This window comes from Parasteatoda tepidariorum, chromosome 5, assembly GCF_043381705.1.
Source record: "Parasteatoda tepidariorum isolate YZ-2023 chromosome 5, CAS_Ptep_4.0, whole genome shotgun sequence".
Taxonomy (NCBI): Eukaryota; Metazoa; Arthropoda; class Arachnida; order Araneae; family Theridiidae; genus Parasteatoda; species Parasteatoda tepidariorum.
Genome location: NC_092208.1, coordinates 6338681 through 6363907, shown reverse-complemented (window position 1 = coordinate 6363907; position 25227 = coordinate 6338681). Strand labels below are relative to the sequence as shown.

The 25227-nt window shown below is 30.7% G+C and overlaps 1 protein-coding gene across 2 annotated transcripts in view; it reads left to right on the top strand.

Moving 5' to 3' along the window:
• The window catches only part of LOC107440992 (voltage-dependent calcium channel gamma-1 subunit), a 161093-nt gene that overhangs the window by 49791 nt on the left and 86075 nt on the right, over positions 1-25227 (top strand). Inside the window, exon 1 of one of the 2 annotated variants that reach the window (XM_016054150.3) lies at positions 11092-11296. The exons of the other annotated variant lie outside the window; for it this stretch is intronic. The gene's annotated coding sequence lies outside the window, so the exon portion shown is untranslated. Of the gene's footprint in view, positions 1-11091; positions 11297-25227 lie in introns of those variants that run through there. 2 annotated transcript variants of the gene reach the window in all.

Here is a 25227-nt window from a genome sequence, read left to right as displayed (position 1 = left end):
TGCACTTTCTGTGCTCATTAAATGGATGTATCTCTTTATTTACGTAAAAAGAGCTAATATAGATTTTAAAATATCTAATTATTCATACAACGAATATAGTTTCCTAGAAGAAATTTGAAACTAACTCTTTCAGAACACACTACAAATTTTTTAAAGATGGCATGAAAGAAATGAACTGTAATTATTGCAAATAAATAAGAAAAGTTTACCTACCTTCAAAAGAAAATGACAATTTCAAAGACAACTTGCATGAGATGATAGCAAGCTTCGACGACAAAACCGTCCATCTTGTCAACAGCTGCAAAATAAGTTATCGGTCACGGTTAAAGCTCGTGTCTGTCATAGCACAAAAGTTTGGTGCAATCGACTTCGCCATGAATGCATTTCTTGATCATATTTACTAATTTATGGCGTCACCTAAATAAATTAATTTTTCATTTATCCAATTTATATAATTGGATAAATGAATATTTCATTTATGCAATTAAAAACTTTGCACCATTTGGTTAAACATTAAGCGAGATTTTTTACAGTGTAATTTAAACGTATGTATTTCTAAAAATGCAGCAAATTTATAAAAAATTACAAATATGTAAGTTGATTGAATACAGTGAATTTAATCAACAACAGGGAAAAAAATTTAGAATCGATGGCAGAAAATTACAAAATAAGAGTTTTGGGCATTTTTTTAAAAGAAAATAGTGAATTAGTTATTCTGGAAATTTTCCATTGCAACACTCTTGTAAAGGTTAAAACATGCGAAGATGGAAGTATTGCGAAAAGATAATGATTTCGTTGCGTGTAGGTTAATTTTTAATATATTAGGATAATTATTAGAATATAACTAGATGCAACTAGAACGTATGTAGCAGAAAATTATGGATTATTTGTGAAAGTTAACTACCCCAGTTTTGACGTATATATAGACTCAAAAGTTATTGATATTAGTTAGCAACATTTTCCGTTAAAAAAATATTAGTTTTTGGTCGTCACCTTCGCCTCTGATAACAATTTTCAATTCAAAAACCTATTGACACATAGTGAGGTCATTTTATAGACCTGAATTTTCAAATTTCTATATAACTTGCTTATTTGCTGTTGATTTATTTCAGCCCGTTTTAAATTAAACATAAAGCATAGACATACCATATTTTATTAATGAAAAAATATTTATTTATTCACGTGTGTAGAAACTGGGACCATTCTTGAATAATGTTACTTTTCAAATTCAATGTTTTAAAGAGTTATTCTACATCGGGGAATATAATATAAAACATGTTTTTAAAGTTATTCTACTTCGAAGAATCATACAGAGAACATATTTTAAAGAGTTATCCATATCAAGGAATATCAGACAGAACATATTTTAAAGAGTTATCTACAAAAAGGAATATCATACAGAACATATTTTAAAGAGCTATTCGACATCAAGGAATGTCATACAGATCATGTTTTAAAGAGTTATTCTACATTAAGGAATGTCATTCAGATCATGTTTTAGAGAGTTATTGTACATCAAGGAATGCCATGCAGATCATGTTTTAGAGAGCTATTCTACACCAAAGAATGCCATACAGATCATGTTTTAGAGAGTTATTCTACATCAAGGAATGTCATTCAGATCATGTTTTAAAGAGTTATTCTACATCAAGGAATATCATTCAGATCATGCTTTAGACAGTTATTCTACATCAAGGAATTTCATACAGAACCTTACATAAAGGAGAACGGTTACGTAAGAGATCCATATTCTGTAGCATTTTTCCCATGCAGCTGTTATTAAAGTTATTATATAGTTGTTATTAAATAGCTGATATTATATAGCAAGTTATTACTTAGCAGTATATAGCTGTAATAACCACGTATCTTTTCATGGAAAAATGAAGTTTTTTCAAGATTCTCTTAAAATGTCCGAGAGACAGAATCATGTCCTTAGTAAATCTCTTTAATATATTCTTAAAATATCTGGTGTCGACATCACTCGAAACTCATGGAGTAATAACATCTTCTACCGAAGGTTTTTTAAACACGTTTTCCTTTTGTGTGTTGTGATAAATTACGTGGACAAACTTGTTATGGAATTCAGGACATTTGAACGCTTTCCAGAACTTTTGAAACCTATCATTGCCAATGTTTTGAGTATTACATTAATGCTCGTAATGTGGCTTTGCACAAACGCGAGACAAAAGAAAATTAAGTTTATCATCAGGGATTTGCAAAAAGCAATAAAGATTATGAAAATCAAAGACTCCTGTACAGTTTCAATTGCAACCATTTCAGTTATCATGATTTTGACTAGCAATTTAATTTATTCTGCATTAGTCACGTATTTATCTTCGAACAATTATTCCTTCATTGTAAATTATTACATGTATTTTTCAAACGAAACACTTTACCAGTCTCACTTGAATGCATTCGTAATATCAAAAATCTTTTTCGGGGGAACATTGCATCCCTTTGCCACTGGATTATTTTCTGTGATATATTGCACCATATGTTATCACGTGTGTTCAGTGTTGCGTTGCTATAGGGAAAAATTGAAAAGTTTCAACGATGAGGAGCATTTAAATTCCTCAAAACATGTTTTCGTAAATGTCTTAAATGTAATTGATTCTGTTCATGATATTCAAGCTGTTTTTTCTCTGCCTTCGTTTTTGTTCGTAGCAGCAATTCTTTCAAAACTATTTACAGGATTGACTTATACGCTGATTCGCTCACATTCTATGCCTATGGATGACATCGTGGATGTCAGACAATACTGAGTGCAATGACCATGCTGATTGCGGTCATTGTTGTTTGTTCACAAGTGAGTTTGGAATCGAAAAGAAATGTGTATGCCTCCATTCTGTTCATTGAAACTGAGCAGCACGTAAATCCAAATCCTAAAGTTGCGCTTAAATATGTTCAGATGATAAAAAATAGACCGATACTTAACTTATCAGTGTGTGAAACCATTTATTTCTCTCGTGGATTGGTTTTTACCATCTTCGGAACTATGCTTACTTATTCCTTACTTATTGTCAGCATAGAGTCTGATTGAGTTAAAACAACTTTTATCACCATTTCTTTACACGAGACATTCTATGAACCTTATTTTAGGGATATTTATATTCAGATCCTGGTGATCAATCACAGCGCCTTAGAAATCGTAACTGGTGATCAATATTTTAATAAAATATGACATTAATATGATAAGCTGTTACGCTATTTATCATAAAATATTTACTTCTATAAATTTTGTATTTTTGTGTGCCTGCATTCTTTTCTTATCGGTAGCTCTCTTCCTCAATTTTTATAAACATGGTACTAGATGCAACCATATGTCTTAATGCTGTAACAATTGAATAGTTCCATGAAAAAGAAACTTTGAGCCAGTTAGATATGTTTTGTTAAGCATCGTGACTATAATGGATTCTCTTTACAATATTCAAGCTGTGCCACCATTACCTTGACTTATAAATATAGGACTTGCAATAATAAAACTGACTACACAAATCTTGTATTCGTATGCAAACAGAAGACTTTTTGAAGTAATGTCAAAGTGACACTGAATACAATGCTCATAGTCGTTTGTTCTGAAGTTATTTTAGTGTTTGAAAGATATGTGAAGATAGTTATCATTTATACTGAGTAGCTTATAGGGTGTTGTATATATATCTTTATATATAAGAAGAGAGTGGAATGATAACACATAGCCAATCACAGAAGACTTCTGGTTAGTAACGCACAAAACAGCCAATCAAAATTGATGACGCATGTATGTGAAAAGGGAATAATTTTTAATAATGCTGTCAAAAAATATACAGAATACAAACTGACCTCAAATAAAACTCAGAAGACTTCGAATCAAATAATTAAGAAAACTTTACTATTACGTTTATACAAAGGAAGATTTATTAACTCAACAACAAAATTATAACATCGCCATTCCAAAAAAAAGAAATAAAAACCTCACACTTGTTACTTAAAGCTGTAAAAAGACCGAACGTTTATTTATGCAAACGATTATATATGATTATTATGAACTAAACTTTATGCTGCAAACGATTGTTTATGACGTCATTAGATAAAAATGTCATTAACGCAATATTATACAGTGTTTATTAATAATTTTGAGTGGCAATGTAAAAAGATAGTTGTTCTAAAGTTTTATAATAAAATGTTTGTTTTGATCGAACGCAGTTATTTATTTTAGAATTCCAATGTATTTTAATAGCTTTGATAAATCGGGTAGAGTTATTGAAAGCACGAATCAACACTCTCTCAAGAAACTATTTACATTCCAAATTATCAAAATACATTGAACAAAGTTTACTTAAAAATACTTATATCTTTTATAAAAAACGGATCGCCGTGAATATCTAGGTGATATCAACAGCGGCATGATTTAGCTGCACAAAATTAACTGGAAAATAATCGTAGTGCTATGAATACGCGACGGCGGAATGCGCGGTGAAGAAACGTTGAAAAGTCAAGACGTTTAAATGAAAACGAATACCTTGGTGTACTTACGAATACTTCTGATTGAAACTAAAATATTTTGTCAGTTGACAGTATTGAAGTTAATTGAGCAATTACTTGCAATGGTATTTGCTTTTGAAATATTACTTAGAATCAACTTATTAATATTACATGTTTCAATTTGTTTGTAATTTTTGTAAAGTTTTTTTCCATCAGATTTCAATTGTTTTTAGTTAAAAATTTAAATTACTGTTGGCGGGGGGGAGAGATAAAGCACCATATAGGGAGCGTCTGGCATCCTATAAAATCAACAATGATTTGACTTAGGCTCTACCACGCGTGCTTCAGATACGGAGATTAATCTCATGCTAATGCCCTATAGTAATGTGTTAAATAATATTGCTTCCTCGCTTTATATAAGTTTATAATATTGTTTATATTGAAATTGCTTTATATAAGTTTATAATGTTGATAATATGTTCCTCTGACATTTTACAATCATATCATATTCTCTCTATGTGATGTTGGTGCAGAAAAATTGCCAGCTAATCTCCAGAAAAACGACTTTAAGTTTGTTCACGAAGCGAACGAAAATGTAATTGCGTAGCAATTATCGAGGGTTGGCGAGCGGTAGTGAGCAGGGGGCGGTGCCCTCTAGTATATATATATATATATATATATATATATATACATCAGGGCTTGAAAAACCGCCCGTCCTTGGCAGTCAAAAATTCCCCGTGGACAACGAATTTTTGAAACCGACGTCCGCGCGGACAACCATTTTCCCATTAATGTTCGTGATACATCTAAACATTTTNAAGCTTGAGAAGGAAATCTCACAAGTTATGCTGCAATTTTTTTTAAAGGAACATTGACAGACGAGTTTAATCTTCCAAAGATCCAATAGCCTGTGCTTTTCTCAATATGGAAGAATTTATCGCAAAAAGAACATTTGGTTAAGTCAAATTTTGGCACTGAAGCTGATATAACTAGCATTGATAATGAAAGTATCTTGAAAACTGATTTTGAGATAAGTCCTCTTGAGGCATTGTTAGTTGCAAAAACAATTGGTTCCATAAGTAAATGGTAAGTACTGCTGAAGACCCACTAGATATAAGTCAATGAGTGATGGATTTTACTCAAACTTCGAAACTTCTTTTTCTCATTTATTACCCAGTAAGGAATTCTAGAAATGGTATTGGAAAATGTTGTAATTCCAAGAAAAATCTTGTTTTTAGGCATTTGTGTGGCCTAAGGATTCCTAACGAGCATCAAACATTCTCAAAATTAAGTGTTCATTCATTGGAAAATTTAGGGTTTATTCACTGGTGAGAACTGTTCCTTCGCTTGGTTATCTTACTATTTATTATTTGAACTACCAAAAGCTTAAAACAATTTTATGTAAGTTATCTAACTTTTTTTTACATAATTTGCATTCAATAACAAATATGTTGACATCTTTATTTAGCTAAAATTACAAATTTTGAAATTTTTATGATTTTTTTAAAGGCAAGCTAAGTTTAAGTGTTCCTTCTGTAGTTAGTTTACCCTTCCTTTTAATAGTAAAAAAATATGATTTAAATAAAAAGAAATATGATCTAAATAAAGATAAAAATCCTTAGTTTAGTGAATTCTTGAACTTTTAAATCCGAATAAATTCATGAATAAATAATTTCGTGAATATATTTTTATCTTGTAAATTACAATACTGCAAACGAAAGCAAAACTACGAAATGAACTTAACAGATATTCTACTTATAAAGCTATTTTCCCCCCCTTTAAAACTTTTTTTTTTCCTTTCTCGATTTCTTATGAAGCCGAGACGCATAACAAAGGAAGAAATACTTAAGACAGCCCTATACGAATCCCCTAAAATGTAAAAAAAGAACAGTATCATGTATTAGTTTCTTTTTTTATATTATTCTTCTTTCAATCTCATTTTATATTCATCTCGACAGTAGCAGCCTCCTTTTGGCTTCTTCTGAAACTTCTTAGCACTCTGATAAAAATTGTTTACTCTGTTCTTGAAAAGACTTTTAAGTGCTTTTAAAAATGTTTTAAAAAGCACTTTATCTCCATCTATTTCCAGATCCATTATGATTTTCAGAAACATTTTTTTCAAATTATAGATTTTATTGCAATAATTTCTAGTGAAGTTTAAAAAAGGCTTGTATTTAACGAATTTACTGTAGTTCAATTTACATAATGATAATTAGAATTAAAAATTCTCTTGGAGATGTTGAAAATTACAAATTTAACCCTGAAGAGCCGTGGTAGCTCATGGGATAAAGCGTTCGCCTCTCAATTAGATAGACCAAGTTTGAATCCCAGCGGTATTGATTCAAACGAATTCTGCTCCTGGCTCGCACTCCCCACAGTACTGACGTAAAATATACTCTGTAGTTGATGGATCATGAGTTAGGGTTCTCTTGCTAATCGTGAGAAGTTTTATTCGGTTTCCTCTCCATGTAACGCAAAAGTAGTACCATCAAAAAGTTCTCCACGAAGGCTCATTTATCCCAATGCTTGATCCAGGAGCTCTTTTTACGACTATTGATGTTCAACTTTGTAGTCTTGTCATTTTGAACCCAATCCAGAAGACAAAGGGAACTCCTGGATCGAGTATTGGGAGAAATTTGCCTTCGTGGATGACTTTTTGATGGAGTTAACCCGCATTTGCGTTACATGGAGAGGAAGACTGCGAGAACCTCCTACGGTTAGCCTGATGGCAAGGGAATTCTAACCGATGATCTGTCTACCACTGAGGATATTTCACGTCAGTACTGTGGTTGGTGTATGCCGGACGCAGATTCGTATCGACCAGACATCGCTGAGATTCAAACCCGGTTCGCCTCATTTGAAGTTGAACGCTCTATCCCTTGAGCCGTCAAAACTACAAGGCTGCGGAGTTGAACATTGATAGTCGTAATCTGAGAATTTGGTCGGCTGTCTTACGCCGATTATTAAATAAAATCAAATTTACCTTCCCATGAAGGAGATTTTAATTAAAACGAATGTCGAAAATTGACCACACTTGTTTTCACTAAAATATTATAAACACTGATATTCATTATATGCTGAGTTTTATTAAGCTCTTGAAAGCTTTATCTGTGTTTTAAGCTCTTGAAAGTTTCATCTTTTCCGTTTCCATTTACTATTTAAAATATTTTTTTGTGCATCGGTGTTCAGACATTCTCTCTTTATGACCAAACCATTAGATTCTTCTTGAAATAGTTTCATGGTCTGATCTAATTACTCCTGAAATTATTATACAGGTATAAGCTTGATATCCATTTAATATATTTTGAAGTAATTCACACATTCACTTTTATACTATATAAATGAACTTTTATAATTATAAAACTTCAGAAACAACTTTTAAGGTCCTTTTTTTTAAAGTCTCTTCAATTCTGATATTCTTAATGATACCGATATCTTTAAACCCTGTTGCTTTAGCAATTTTATTCAGTTTCAGAAGCAATAAAAAATCTGAAGGACATTTGTTCGAAATTTTGTCCGAGAAAGAGGATCAAAACAGGTCTCAGGCGAGGAAACAGGGCACAGTATTTGTTTAATAATTCTTAGAGAGAGAACAGTCATTCAAGTGTCACAAAACTTTTGTGCTCCTCATTAAAAGTTAGGGAAAATGTTGCAAAATCCATAAAATTTTTCGTTTTAGGGAATAAGGGAAATCTTAGTCTTTTAATTGGTCTGTTAAATAGGTACAGGGAAAAAGGTCTTTCCCAAGAGTTAGTAAGAGGGATAAATGTTAATATATATATATATNCGTTTTAGCACTGGAATCGAGCCTGTTTCATAGTTGAATTTCATATTGAATATTGATTGTTTACTTTTTTCCACCCGAAGAACAGATTTTCAGTTATATACAGAGAACAGGATTTCAGCTTATAAAATGTGACTAAAATTTTCTGCCTCAAGTATTTTTCTTGATAGATATTATGATTAATTTAAAGCTAACAATGATTACGTATCGTATACGTACTAATACGAATGTAATCCAAAAGCACCGTATTGAGATCAGACCCGTTTTAGCACTGGAATCGAGCCTGTTTCATAGTTGAATTTCATATTGAATATTGATTGTTTACTTTTTTCCACCCGAAGAACAGATTTTCAGTTATATACAGAGAACAGGATTTCAGCTTATAAAATGTGACTAAAATTTTCTGCCTCAAGTATTTTTCTTGATAGATATTATGATTAATTTAAAGCTAACAATGATTACGTATCGTATACGTACTAATACGAATGTAATCCAAAAGCACCGTATTGAGATCAGACCCGTTTTAGCACTGGAATCGAGCCTGTTTCATAGTTGAATTTCATATTGAATATTGATTGTTTACTTTTTTCCACCCGAAGAACAGATTTTCAGTTATATACAGAGAACAGGATTTCAGCTTATAAAATGTGACTAAAATTTTCTGCCTCAAGTATTTTTCTTGATAGATATTATGATTAATTTAAAGCTAACAATGATTACGTATCGTATACGTACTAATACGAATGTAATCCAAAAGCACCGTATTGAGATCAGACCCGTTTTAGCACTGGAATCGAGCCTGTTTCATAGTTGAATTTCATATTGAATATTGATTGTTTACTTTTTTCCACCCGAAGAACAGATTTTCAGTTATATACAGAGAACAGGATTTCAGCTTATAAAATGTGACTAAAATTTTCTGCCTCAAGTATTTTTCTTGATAGATATTATGATTAATTTAAAGCTAACAATGATTACGTATCGTATACGTACTAATACGAATGTAATCCAAAAGCACCGTATTGAGATCAGACCCGTTTTAGCACTGGAATCGAGCCTGTTTCATAGTTGAATTTCATATTGAATATTGATTGTTTACTTTTTTCCACCCGAAGAACAGATTTTCAGTTATATACAGAGAACAGGATTTCAGCTTATAAAATGTGACTAAAATTTTCTGCCTCAAGTATTTTTCTTGATAGATATTATGATTAATTTAAAGCTAACAATGATTACGTATCGTATACGTACTAATACGAATGTAATCCAAAAGCACCGTATTGAGATCAGACCCGTTTTAGCACTGGAATCGAGCCTGTTTCATAGTTGAATTTCATATTGAATATTGATTGTTTACTCTTTTCCACCCGAAGAACAGATTTTCAGCTATATACAGAGAACAGGATTTCAGCTTATAAAATGTGACTAAAATTTTCTGTCTCAAGTATTCTTGTTGATAGATATTAGGATTAATTTAAAGCTAACAATGATTACGTATACGTACTAATACGAAATGTAATCCAAAAGCACCGTATTGAGATCAGACCCGTTTTAGCGCTGGAATCGAGCCTTGACGAAGAACAGATTTTCAGCTATATGCAGAGAACAAGATTTCAGCTTATAAAAATGCGACTAAAATTTTCTGTCTCAAGATTTTTTAAATAGATTTTAGTTTTTAATTTAAAATTAATAATGAGTACGTATACGTACTAATACGAAATGTTATATAAAAGTAACGCATTGAGATCAGATCCGTGTTTGTCAGCCACTGGAATCAGGCTTGTTTCATATTTGATACCGTGGGCCGTAAAGGTCCCGAGAGAGTTAAGAATATTCAATTTAAAAAAATTACTGAAAACATGTAATTTTTTTTGCTTTGATTTCTCAGTTCCTAAAATGTGAATTAGTTTTATTTTGACAACTTCAATAAAAAAAACTAATAAAGTTAGTTGTTTAATTTTGTGCGCCTCATAAAATATACTTATAAAGCTATTTTCCCTACAAATTGTTATAGTTCGTTCACCAGGAGTTGGCACTTTCCGCCTTTATCACGTGATATACTATTTCGCTATTTTTGGGGGAAGGATGTGAGCAATCCTGAATAAGGTTGCTATTTCAAGATCGTATGGCAGAAATATTTATTTCGCAAACTTTATCAGCATTTTTTTAACATTAAATATTTCATAAATTTGATGATATTTCGCTTCATTTTTTATGATATTTTTCTCTTTTGAGTGAATAGTTTGTCCTTTCTGAGACAATTTTTTGGGAAACAGCAGTTTTTAAATTTAAAATATATTTAACGATACGTGACTGAAAAATAATTAACTGTTTGTGTTTGGTGTGCATTAAAGTTTGTCTCAATTTCAAGAGTGGAGATGTTTCTCTTCTTACTACTCTGCGTCCGAGGAGGTGGAGCCAAGTGCCAACTTCAATAAAACAACTTCACACCTTCTATGAAAAACTAATAAAGTTAGTTTTCCATTTTGTGTACTTTGTAAAAAAATGCTTGTAAACCTGTTTTCTTTCCGAATGGATGCATGTCTGTAGAATGCATACAAAATGTAAATTCATTTGTTGAAAACAGTCTTCGAAGGCAGTTTTCTTTAAAATATTTGCATACTATTAATTACTAAATAAAACTTTCCCCTACCTTGTGATAGTCATTAAATGTAATTAAGAATTAGAGAGAAATTCGCTTCGTGTATCGAGCCGTTTCCTACAGAATTCTCGGGATCTTTGATAGGGAAAGTAGGTTTCTCAATTTAGAAACTCAGCGACAACAGCCAAGTCTTATTTTGTTTATTCCGTCCAAGAGAAAACAATAGAGCCCGATTTTTCATTCTTACTTTTTTTTCTTCCAAATTAGACAATCGCAACTCGCACTCAGCACTATTCGGTGTTCTTCTTCAATATGTCCATACGATTTCAAAAGTGATTTTTACCTGCACTTCAGCAGGGCAGAAATAGTGTTTTATGCGTCTTTTATCGTCTGCTTCTTTAAAATGGATTATAAAAACATAATTATAACATAACTATTTCATAATTCTGGTAAGTTGCTTTTATTTTTACAAATATTAAACATCTACAAATATTTATTCGTGTATAAGTAATAATTAATTGATGTTCTACGATTTTGTTTTGAATGCTTGATTTAAAAATCTTACTTTCTGTCGTTTGGTTTTTAAAGAAATGCATTAAATATTTATGTAACTTATTTCATGCACTTTTTAGCGTTTGCGTTTTTTAAAAAAAAATTGGTTATAATAATACATATAATTAAAAATCAGTTCATATAAGTTCTTTTTATTTTTATAACTATTAAATGTTGATTAACGATTTTGATTAACGCTGTTGACGATTTTATTTTAAAAATCTTACTTTCTGTCGTTTGGTTTTTAAAGAAATGCATTAGACATTTAAATAGCTTAAGTTATGCACTTTTTATCGTTTGCGTTTTTTTTTTAAAGTAAAATTGGTTATAATAATAAATAAAATTGCAAACCAGTTCATGTAAATTCTTTTTTATTTTTATAACTATTAAATTTTGGTTAACGATTTTAATTAACGATGTTAACGATTTTGTTTCGAATGTTCGATTTAAAAATCTTACTTTCTGTCGTTTGATTTTTAAAGAAATGCATTAGGAACTTAATTTAGGCACTTTTCAGCATTTTCGTTTTTTAAAAATTAAAACTGGTTCTGGTAATACATAAAATTGCAAATCAGTTCATGTAAAGTGTTTTTATTTTTACAGCTATTAAATTTTTAACTACAAGAATTTACTTATTTATAAGTAATGATTTTTGGATGTTTTTTTTATTATTTTTGAATATTTCATTTATCTTTTTACTCTTGTCTTTACGAATTATTATAGAACACTCTACTGATTTGCACCAACCCTCATATTTTTAAGGTCAAAACTCCTAACCGTTTAAAAATAAGGTATGCTTATTCAGAGAAAGCACGTTATATCTGATTACAGAAGTTAAAATATCGTTTTCCAAAATTAGCAGATTTAAATCAATTCCTTAACACATTAAGATCGCATTATAGAATGAAGGGATCTCATTGGATCAGAAGATATCATTAGATTCAGGCACCCCGCTTTCTATTTTACCCACTGTACTGCGTAAAAAAAAGTTAATTACAGATTAGGGCAAGCAAATCTAATTTTCAGTTTCTAAATATAATTTTTAAAGCTGCTCATTTAGTTTTTGATTCGTAAACTTTTTTGGCTCCTAAATTCATACTTTAAAAAAAATGGAATTTCGTTTTTAAATTCTACGGAACTTTAAATTCTATGTGGAGGGTTTTGATGTACTTTAATAAAAAGAGTGTTGTATTTAAATAAGGAAAAAAAATTGAATTTTTTAACTAAATTTATTCTACTTTTTTTTTTTTTTTTTTTGANCTTTTTTTTTTTTTTTTTTGGAAATAATATCTCAAGTTTAAGTGCCGTGTGATTCAAGCGATTTTGCTTACTCAAAGAATTCGAAAGAAGGTCTAAAAATATTCGAACTGGTCGAAATTCGAACTAACCAGAACTTGATCTTTTTCTTTTATTAGCATAAATTGAAAAACTATCAGGCAATATCTCACATTCTTTGTGGATCGAGTTAATTTTGTTAATTCGAAAAATTGTTTTAGGAGTAATAGAAATATTTATTAGTAGGGGAGAGTGAGGTCAATTGTAAAATTTCTTACTTAACTATTTTTAAATAACGAAAAATCCATTATATTATTAGTATTAATTGACAGACGAGTAAAGTAGATTATCCTCTACTAGAAAAAGAAAATACCTTATTTTAAATGTTATTATATTAGTTATTAACAATTTTTGACAGTCGTGCACTTGTTACAATTGTCCCCACTTACGGGGTCAATTGTAACAGTTCATAAATTCAACTAAAACATAGTTAATTATACATATTATCATAGTTGTGATATATTTTTTTATTGATCAAAATAGTAGTGATATTTTAGGAGTAAAAATAATAATGAGCAGAGACCTAAAGGGTTAAACTTTTAACTTTAAGGGGTTAAAAATTTTAATTTATGCTGTGAAAGGTGACAAATAAAATAATGCACATGCAACATAATATAAATGATATAGGAAACTATTGGTGGTTCTTAAAGAGTTAAGTAATGGTTTGTAAACATAAGATTATTTATTTTCAGCTGTTACAATCGTCCCTTTACTTATTGTTACAATCGTCCCCAAGACGCCATTTCAGCTTCATTTGTTAAAAACAATGCTAGTTAATTAACAAAACAAATTTTTTTTTATTGAAATGTTAATTAAGGTGTCCACTTACATATTCGGTTAATAATTTTTATTTGTTTAAACAAAATTACTTTGTTACAATATAATATTCTAATACCAAAAAAAGTACTTACGTAGCATGAAAATATCTTTTGTGATGTAACTCTTTCAAAAGTACATAAAAATGATTCCCAGCAGGGGTGTACATGCAGATTTATTAAATCCACCTTGTGCTCCACCTAGGAACCAAATCTAGAACCCGACACTCGAAATTTTTTCTCTGTTACCATCGTACCCTGTTACAATTGACCCCACTCTCCCCTATAGATAACAGTACACAAATACGAAATTAAATTTAGAATTATACTTACCGATTGCTTTTTTACACGATATTATCCAAGCATACTCAAGTTAAAATTCCTGATGGTCCCATCAAAAAATTTTAATGGTTTATGCTGGTTTCAGTGTGATTCATGATGGTCCAACATCATTTGATGGTTACCATCATCCAACATTTTCCATTATACATTCATGGTTTTTGATATGCCAACAAACTTCCATCATTCCGTGATGGAAAATGCTACTTTAATAGTATGAAGGTTAACCATCAAGAGAAGTCTGACTCTCATGGACTAACAATCCGTGATGGTCCATGATGGTTCCGACCATACATTTCCATGATGGTTTGATGGGAATTCTTTTTGGTTCTCAAGAATATACCATCAAAACAATTTTTTTATTATGTCGAACCATCATAAATCAGTCCGAATTCCTGCATTGGGATGATGGTTGTTCATGATCGTTCCATCATTTGATTTCTAAGACACTATGATGGAAATTCCTGATGGTTCAACGTGTACTAACCTTCGAAACAAGTTGCTTTTCTTATGTTGGAACATCATAAATCTGTCCGAATTTCTACATTGAGTTTATGGTTACTTATGTTGATTACTATTAAAAAGTATAATGGTTCGTGAAGATTACCATTAAGATTATGTTGTTCCATCAATTGAAAACCATCTGAAATTTTGACTTGGGTATATATGAAGGCAAGACCAATTTGTTCGACCTATATTAGAAGAAACCATGCCTTAGAGCATTCTAGGCAGTATGGCTCCAGACTTTTCACCTTAAATTCTGCAAAAAAGCATAGGGTTTTGAAAGCGATATGTGACTTGGCATTATCATGGAAGAGGATGTCGCAGTCGCTAGACATCCACGACGTTTACGTTGATTGGTCCAAGCAACTCTTTGATCTAAAACACGGATTACAGCTTTTAGTTCCATGCAAGACCACTTTTCTAGCTCTCTTTGCCATTTCAGTAGGTCTGGCACGTCTTCGAACTGACCAAAGCTGAAAGCCAATGTCAGATAACTGGAGCCATCTGTCTCCACTTAGGGGAAATATATACGTTCCGCAATAATCATTTTTCAACTGCTAGTGTTTTTGACCCCTTTATTAGTTGGTCCATCCTCGTAATATTCTTTATTGTATATTTCGTTCTTTGCGTTGTTAATACGGGTTTTAAGTGCTCTTGATATTATAACACTAATGATTGCAATTGGAAGGGGTTAGGTAACTTGCCAAAACATCCAATTTTTACCATTCAATATAGGACCAGAAAGCGAGCAGCGAGATAAGCTGACTTAGTTGAATTATTTGCTCATGGCCTTTCTGAACATAGGAATTGGCCCAATACGTCCTGCAGAAGAGAAGGCCTCAGCACAGGTTACCGTAAACAAGAAATTCGATCCCTTAGTAGTCCAAACGTATTGACACATTTTGCAGTCACCATCACTGCGCAGCTTAGTAGCCCGAACGAAGTGACATCTTTCTTATTTTTCATCCACTGCGCAGTTTATGTTCGTCACGTCGGACTATTAAATTTATCCGTGCTGAGGCCTTCTTTCTTCTGGGAGGTACTGATTGGAAACGGTAGACTCTTTTCTTGGCTTTCTAAATCTCCCAATCTGTCTTGCTTAGACTTTTATTTCTGGGAACATCGCAAACGCGCCGTTTTCGAAATGCTCTTTAAATCATTACAGTCTTTGGCCAAATTATTAGACGTACTCTAAGATTCTACGTAAAACTTTAATTATCAGCTGATACTATACAGCTTTTTTGTTTTTACGCCACTGAAACTGGTTTGAACTTGTTTACGTTTGTGTTTCAATGGGTTAAATTAGTTGATTTATAATATAAATTCGACGATTAAACAGATCAGACGATATATTATATAAATATAGAATATTTATTATATCAAGCATTATATTAGTATATTTCAATAATTAGATCAAATTATTAGACACAATGTAGTTTTCTAATTATGACTTGTTTTGCAGGAGTTTGTATGCAATAGTTTCATATTTAAGCATACATGTAATGGTTTTTTATACAGGAGATTTTTTACATACTTCCTATTTGTATTTATTTTTAACGTATTGCATTACAATGTTAACCCATTGATACACGAACGTAAACAAGTGCAAACCGGTTTCAGTCGCGTAAAAACAATAAAGTTGCAGATTATCATCTGATAATTGAGATATTACATAGAATATTATAGCGCGTCGAATTATTTGGCCAGGGACTGTAGAGTTAAACTGTTCAGCGTACTAAAGAAACTAAAAAACCTGATTGTAAAATTTCAATACAAAAATTTTAAAACTGCTTTATCTTTTCAAATTTATATTCTTACAACAGAGATCTCTCGTAAGGATTCTGTAACAGAAATATTTATTTATATTCTAAGAGGTGAGTTTTCAGATCTTCTTTTATAAATTTTTCTACCAGTCAAAATCAAGATTTTCTCTTTATCAGTCTTCGAATTAACAAAATAGAAATCAGAAATATTTCGAAATAATATTAAAATGTTTTACGTGCAGTTGGGAAGAAATTGTAGAGGAATAATTGCAAGTCCGAATTATTCATTATTTCGAATTCTTCAAGTTTAAATTTTTAAAAAAAGTGAGCTTTAATTTAAAATAGAATAACCCTTCCAATAAATCAGAACAACTTTCCTGTGCATTTATAAAGAAAACACACAAATTGTTGATACGATCTTTCGTTCGAAAAATTTAAATTTCTTAATAATTAAAATGGTTTGACTACTTTTCTAATTCCAAAACGATCTATAAAATAAAGCCTGCTCTGCCGTTACCATTTTACGAGAGGGTATCAGAGGTGAGAAAAGAACTTTTAAGAGTAGGTGGCCTCTTTGCGGAAAGTATGATAAAATCATTCTGTTTATTTTCATCTTCTGTTTTGCTCGCATGAAAATATCAATCTGAATGGCGAAATTAATCGGTATCACTTTTTTATATCGATTTTGTTAATTCGAAGATTGATAAAGTGAAATTATAGAGGAATAATTGCAAGTCCGAATTATTTATTATTTCGAATTCTCCAATTTTAAATTTAAAAAAAAAGTGAGCTTTATTTTGATTTAAAATAGAATAACGCTTCCTATAAATCAAAAAAACTTTCATGATGTGCATTTATCAAGAAAATATGTAAATTGGTGGCACGATTTTTCGTTCGAAAAACTTAAATTTCTTAATGATTAAAATGGCTCTGCTTTTCTAATTCCAAAACGATCTATAAAATAATGCCTGCTCTGCCGTTGCCATTTTAATCAGAACAACTTTCATGTGTAATAAATCAGAACAACTTTCATGAGTATTTATAAAGAAAATATGCAAATTGTTGAAACGATTTTCCGTTCGAAAAACTTAAATTTCTTAATAATTAAAATGGTTCGACTACTTTTCTGATTCCCAAACGATCTATAAAATAAAGCCTGCTCTGCCGTTGCCATTTCACGAGAGGGTATCAGAGGTGAGAAAAGAACTTTTAAAGACAGATGGCCTCTCTGCGGAAAGTTCGATAACATCATTCTGTTTATCTTTTGCTCGCATGAAAATATCAATCTGAATCGCGAAATTAATCGATATCACTTTTAGAGGTTGCACTTTTCTCTTCAATCTGCACTCTGTTTGAAGAGTGAGGGAGAAACTGTCTGCCTAATATTTTTGGGTTTCATAAAATGTGTCGATAAACGCTGTCTTTATTTATTTGATTCATCTAAAGTCGGCGGAAAAGTGAACATAAGTGAAAAAGGCTGACAGTTTGTCATACTTATTATTTGAGAATTGCGCCTTCAATCGATTTGCCGTTTATCAAGCCTATAAAAGAGGTTTCTTAGTCATTCGGTTTATGAAATTTCATTGGCTGGTGAAAGAGTTTTCGATTGGGAATGTCGAAATATTTTATTTGGCTCTCGATGGAACGAAATGATTTTTTTTTTTACCCACATAGAAAATTCGAAAATTCTTCCATCTGGTAAAAAAATATTTCTTTATCAGCAAATAATGTGGTATTTTTATAACTTTCGTGAGTTTATAACAGTCATTCATAACTGTTTGCTGAAGTTTTGCCCATCAGTTGGTTATGTTTCAGTTATTTGCCAAAGCAGTTGATTTTTTATTTTATTTTATAACCGTCGTTGAACAGCCGACGCAAATTTTTGGGTTTACAACTACTACTGTTTAACTCCGTAGTCTTGTAGTTTTGAACCCAATCCAGAAGACAAGGGAACTCCTGGATCGAGTATTGGGAGAAATTTTGCCTTCGTGGAGGATTTTTTGATGGAGCTAACCCGCATTTGCATTACATGGAGAGGAAGATCACGAGAACCTCCCATTGTTGGACTGACGGCAAAGGGACTCTAACCAATGATTCGTCTTCCGCTGAGGATATTTCAAGCCAGCACAGTGGTCGGTACAAGCCGGATGCGGATTCGTTTCGACCAGCCATCGCTGGGGATTCAAACCCAGTCTATTTCCTGAGCCATTGCATTGCGGCTCCAAAGCAGTTGATTATAAAAATGATGCAAAGTGAGTTATGTCAATACGAATACAAAATGTCAATAAGAATAAAAATCACAGCCAACTTAAAAGTCTCTGCAATTTAATGTTTTAATTTTTATAAATCTACGCTATCCTCTACGTTGATTATGAAAATGGCTCAAAAATTGATTAGAATGTTACGTCCCTGTTGATGGAAAATGAAAATCTGAAATCAGTGTCTGTGAATAAATGATTTAATATTCACAAATCTAACTTATCCTCTATGTTAACTATGAAAATGGCGTAAAATATCAATAGGAGAAAAAGCAAAAATTCTTTTGTTTTTATTCAGCACCTTATTTATAAATCTATATTACCCTCAGAAAAGCCACAGTTATTGGAAAATGAAAAGTGTGTTATTTATGGTCTTAATGTTTACAAACTTTTTCAGTTTAGTGAAGCTAGTAAATATATGCAATAAGTGCTAATTATCCGTTTATTGAAAAAACAATGCCAAATTAGCGAACTTTAGAGGATTAATATTTTTTTTAAAAATGCTTAAAATATTTGCCAATTTTAAAGGTTGATTTCTTACTTTTTAGAAAGATAGTATGCATACGTAGTTTTAAATTAAAACTTTTCAAGTTTGAGGTACTCTATCTGTAACCTTTTAATTTTCCTTGATGAAGAAAGTGCAGAAAACAACTTCAAGCATGAGAAGGTCTTTTTAATTCTCGTGAAGTTAGATTATATTAAACTATATTATTTCCACAATTTAAATAAAGTGTACGCTTTAGGAATAGTTGAAAATGAAATCATGTTTTTTTCATGTTTAAAATACTTTACCTTGATCTATTAGTTCTTTGCCCTGACCATATCACTCTCTCAAGTACACTTCAAAAAATGGGTACTCAAATTTCACGTAACTTTATTCGTTTGTGACGAAACCGTTTCCTGAATAATTCGTTAAGGTGACGAAATAACTATCACTTCTTCATGTAAAATAATTTCATCGTACTATTATTTTTCCAAAAAGGGAAGAAAAAAAACCTCCCGTTGTTGAACGAAATTTAGTTCATTAAAACATGTAATGTTTGTGATTTCCAGATTGTTATTTGTCATAAATGTTTCATAAATGAGTAATATAATCAAAATTTCTCTGGAGCTATTTTGCCACAAAGTATAGCCCAAAAAATATTATAGTAATTACCTACTAAAAAAATTTTTTTTTGACAAGGCACGGAGTGAAAAATAATAATTTACGCATTAATTGTTGAAAAATTAATTGGATAATACAAATAATCTAGTCATAAGCTTTTTTATTTCACTTTCAGGAGTTGAGAAATAAAAATCTATAACGCAAAAGAATTATATCTAAACAGATCTAAAGAAAAAAAATAGTACGTGGAGTCCCTCCGCGCGTAAGAAGTGAAACTTCGTAATGTGGAAATGAAAATAAGAAGGGATAGAAATTGATTTTTAGTGAAATCATATTGTTTCTTTAAGACAAACTATATTAACAATGCTTACAATTCACAATTGATCGCATCTTTTAATTATCATTTTCGAGTGGAGAAATATCCAAATCTATAACATTTACAATGGGATTATGATAACTAAAGTAAGATACGAAATGTTTGAGTTCTATTTTTTCAATATTTCTTGCAAAAACTGCATCAATGGTAGTTCCCCCTTTGGTTGTTGGATCATTCCTACCATTTATCATTTCCAATCCAAATTTGTCTTTAAGGAAGGTTAATAATGTTTCAGCTTCAGGTAACGAGAAATTCACATTAAAATCTCCTGCAAGGATCACAGGCCGCTCACAATAATCAATTTCTTCACCAGTAACGTCTGCCAGAGCTTGTGAACCTGCAGTGGATAGTGGCAATAAAGATTTTGCAATAAATAATTTAACATCCCTCATGGCTGCATTTGGTGAAATATAAATGGCAATTAGAAAAGAGAAAACCTAACAATCAATTGATATTCACAAGAGACGTACCTTGACATAACCTTAAATCCGTCGCATTGTCCGTGGGATTGTTTTCACTCATTTTTTACAAATGTTATGCACTGAATTTGAAAATAAAAAATACTACCCTATTAAATTATATGTGTATCTAATCAAACTAAAATATTTATAGAAAAACAATACTTTTACGACTTTTATTATTTTTATGCTAGTGAGTACCAAAACAATGTGAAATAAATGAGGGAAAACTGGATCCTACCACGTGATTTCCCGGCCAATAAAAATGTAGCGTTAAACGTCTAACGCAACCTTGTTGGAAGTCGCATAAGAAGTATAACTTCAAAAAACAAACCAACTATATCACCCAATTATTTACTGAATGAGAATAAATCTATTGGTAAGTAATTAAACAAATTGATACTTTTTTCTTGACATTGTTAAAAAAAACATTTTTAAGTGAAACTTGAAGATGAAAAGCGTGACATTATTAATTAAGTATTTAATGCACGATAAAATTAAAAAAAATAAATGTTTAAAAAAAAAACTATACCAAATTTATGGAAAAAAATTATTGACATGATCATTTTTCCAAAAGGAACAAAAACACAAGCTACTTATTAATTAAATTTCATTTTGTGATATTAAGTTTTATTTCATTAAGTTTTTTTAAAACTATTTTCTTCTAAAAAAAAGTTTAATTTTTTACATTACGAAGAGTTTTTTATGCTCAATTTTGTTGAAATTGTACGAGTTTATTAAAACATTTTCTTTTGGAATACACATGGTTTTGAAATGACAAATCGCAAGTTGTTTACGTATTTACAGTTGCGTTTGGATTGTTGTTATGTTTTGTGGCAGTTTAGTTCAAATTCTTCTCATAGTTTAACGAAGTTTCTTTGTAGAATTTAAGTATTATGACCATTTCAGATATATTTTAATTTGGATATGATGTAGGGATATTTATACCAGAAAATGAAGGAAATAGTTTAGGAAAAATTAATTTTTTAGATAAATATTATAAAGAACATGGCCACATTCCGAAATTATAAAATAAAGAAACCAATAATTCAAAATTAAAAGTAAATGAATTGTTCCCAACGAACAAATAGAAGCATGTGAACCATGTTCGGCGATTTATCGAAAGATAACTTAGCCAAAAATAAAGCCAACCACCCATAATCAATATTAAATTTGAAAATAGTTTGGCGAAAGCGAATCGCCAACAAGACTGTGAAAATTAGTATAACCATGCAACTGAAAAATTTATGTGGTAAGAAATTAAGAGTTATAATTAGATTTTAGTTTTCGATTTCGTCGCGACAGTGAATTAATGAGTCTTGCATTAGTATTGAAATAAGAAGTTAGCCGTTACACTGATTGTTAAGAAAAGAAAAGAATATTTTTTATTCGCTTTTTATAAAATGTAATGAAGATTAAATAATTGGTTTAGTTTAATTAAAATTTAATTAAGAATGATTTTTAAAAAAATTTAAAAGCAAGAAAACATGCAATGCCTATTGTGGTATCATAGTGAGCTTTATGATTAATTAATTTTTCATGTGATGAACTTAAACTTTTAATAGCATTTATTAGTGTAGTTTTTAAGCGATGCTATTTTAAAAATATTTTAATAAAATGAAAATATATTATCAGATTTTAGTTTTCTATCCTATAAATGTACATGAGGTAGACGAGAAAGCTGGCGCAGTGCCTTTTTATTTTATGAACAATAGAAATATTTTTAATTTAAGATAACCCATCCAAAAACTTATTAGGAAACATTTTCAAAGATACGTTTATTTAATAATAATTGGTTTAATTTAATTAAATTTTGATTAAGAATGATTTAAAAAAAATAAGTTAAAGAAATTTTAAAAGCTAGGAAAAATATATGTAATGTCTGTTGTGGCATCCCATTATGTTTAAAACAATAATAGGGCAGTCAGCAATGAGTCAGAAAATAATAACAAAGACAACTATGAGACAGATGATAGTAAAGTTGTTATTTCCAGGTCAAAAAGAAGTGGAGGAAATGCGTTGGGGAGGAGGGTCATTAACAATGGAAGAGTTAATTACGAACCAAGCAGAAATCAACAAGATTGACTGAAAAACTGAAGAACTGCTAAGTGTGATTAGAAAATAATGTTAAGTATTTGCGTATCCATGTTTATTGTGGATAAAAAAATAACAAAACAATTAGCTCTGAGTGAGACGGAAAATAACAGTATAAGGGATAGTCTAAACACTGTAGAAAAAGATAAAATTGAAGGGGGGTGTCATGCCAAATTAACTGATTCAAATTTGCTTTCGAATTAATTAAAATGATAGGCGAGACATTTTTTGTTTCTGAAAAAGAAAAAAAAATCAAATGAAACTACAGTTGACTAAAAAAACCAGTTTATTGAAAATCCAACTAAAGTATTTTTTTTCGGGGGGGGGGGGTTGCAGTATGCCTCCATCCGCTTTTAGCGCGCTATGTTCCTGTAATGGTTAGGGGGGAAAATTTTGTATGTTTATTGGGTGTTGAAAAATAAATAATAGTAGAACAGAAGACACATGAGTCAGACTATATATAACAGTAACAAATAACAGTAAAACATGAAATGGATCAAGGAAAAAAAATATCTATGGATCAAAAAATAAACAATGGGTTGGTTGAGTTTTCAGATCTATTGTAAATTCAAAAATAGCAATGATAGGGTCAGTTAATCATCAAAAAATAACAATAGAATAGTTGCGTTTTCAGACTTGCTATGGATTAGTAAATAAAAATAATACGGTCAGTTAATCATCAAAAAATAACAATGGAATAGTTGCTTTTTTCAGACTTACTGTAGATTCGAAAATAGCAATTAAACGGTCAGTTAATCATCAAAAATTAACAATGGAATAGTTGCTTTTTTCAAACTTACTGTAGATTCGAAAATAACAATTAAACGGTCAGTTAATCATCAAAAAATAACAATGGAATAGTTGTGTTTCCAGACTTGCTATGGATTCGGAAATAACAATGATACGGACAGTTAATCATCAAAAAATAACAATGGAATAGTTGCTTTTTCTGATTTACTGTCGATTCAAAAATAACAATTAAACGGTCAGTTAATCATCAAAAATAACAATGGAATAGTTGCTTTTCTCAAACTTACTGTAGATTCGAAAATAACAATTAAACGGTCAGTTAATCATCAAAAAATAACAATGGAATAGTTGAGTTTTCAGACTTGCTATGGATTAGGAAATAAAAATTATACGGTCAGTTAATCATCAAAAAATAACAATGGAATAGTTGCGTTTTCAGACTTGTTATGGATTAGGAAATAACAATGATACGGACAGTTAATCATCAAAAAATAACAATGGAATAGTTGCTTTTTCTGACTTAATAGAAAAAAAAGCACTGCATTTGTTATCAAGGAATCAGAAAACAAGGATGGAATAATAGTTTTACAGTCCCTGGCAGAAATATTAGACGTACTATAGGTTTCTATGTAAAATCTTAATTATGAGGTGATACTATACAGCATTATTGTTTTATGCGGCTGAAAACGGATTTACACTTATGTGCGTGTATCAATTGGTTAACATTGTAATACAATACGTTAAAAATAAATACAAATCTCTTAAATAAAAACCCATTACATGTATGTTTGAATATAAAAGTATTGCATATAAACTCGTGCAAAACATGCCATTATATAAAAAACTACAATGCGTCTAATTATTTGGTCTAATTATTATAATATACTAATATAATACCTGATGTAATAAATGTTCTATATTAATATAACATATCGTCGAATTTATATTATATATCGTCTTAGTTAACCAATTGATACAAGAACGTAAACAAGGGCAAAGTCTTGTAAAAACAATAAAGCTGTATAGTATCACCTGATAATTAAGATTTTACATAGAATATTAGAGCGCGTCTAATAATGTATGCCAGGGACTGTAATTCGAATCTCGTTCTGAGAAAAACAACCAGGCAGGAACGTGATGAAATAACCTGCCCCTAACTGATATTATAACTCTGTTCCATATATTTTATTTAACTGTAGAAGAATCACACAACGTTTAATCAGCAACGGAAAAAGTTCCATAACTCTAAGAACTGTCATAACATTAGAAGAAGCCTGCAATAAAGAAAATGGCGTCATATTTAGAATGTGACATGGGTGAAGCAAAAAAAAGTGTCACAGCTGGTTAGGGGAGTCAGAATAACTCAGAAGTAAACGAAAAACCCCAGATTCATCAGTGGGCTTATTTTTTCTGCTCACTTGACATAAAAGAATGCTTCCTGACGAGGAACGCATTCTTTTTTGGATCTCATCCGAATCTTCCAAGGTCGGTCCTTTTATTATAAGACAAACAAAAGAAACGCTTTTTTCTTGTTGCTAAACAAACTTTTTCCTCTCCATTTAGTTATCTTCAGCATCTCCATAACGATATCTAATTATATGCCAATCAATGAAACTAGTTGAGGATGTTAGTCGAAGCTTTTTCGCCAAAGAATATAATGGTTCGAATATCTTCAAGTCGACGTAAACCTAAAATTTTTAAGTTATGCTACTATTTCGATTATAAGAGTTGCACTTAAAATCGTCAAATAACTAAACTATTTGTTCAAAGAATTTTTTAAAAAAATCTCCAAATTGGTGATATTTGTTTACGATAGAAATTATTAAAATCGGTGGATAATTCACTATTTGTGTGCCTATTTATGAGCCATAATAAGGCAGCGTTATAGGAACTTTTCAAAGATTGATGACTATAGGATCATAAACGCTTTTCGTTTTCAAATAACATATTGATATTTTGCCATATTTTCATAGCATGGATGATACTGGCTATCTTTATCCCGTATATATATATATATAGTGGAGGAAATGC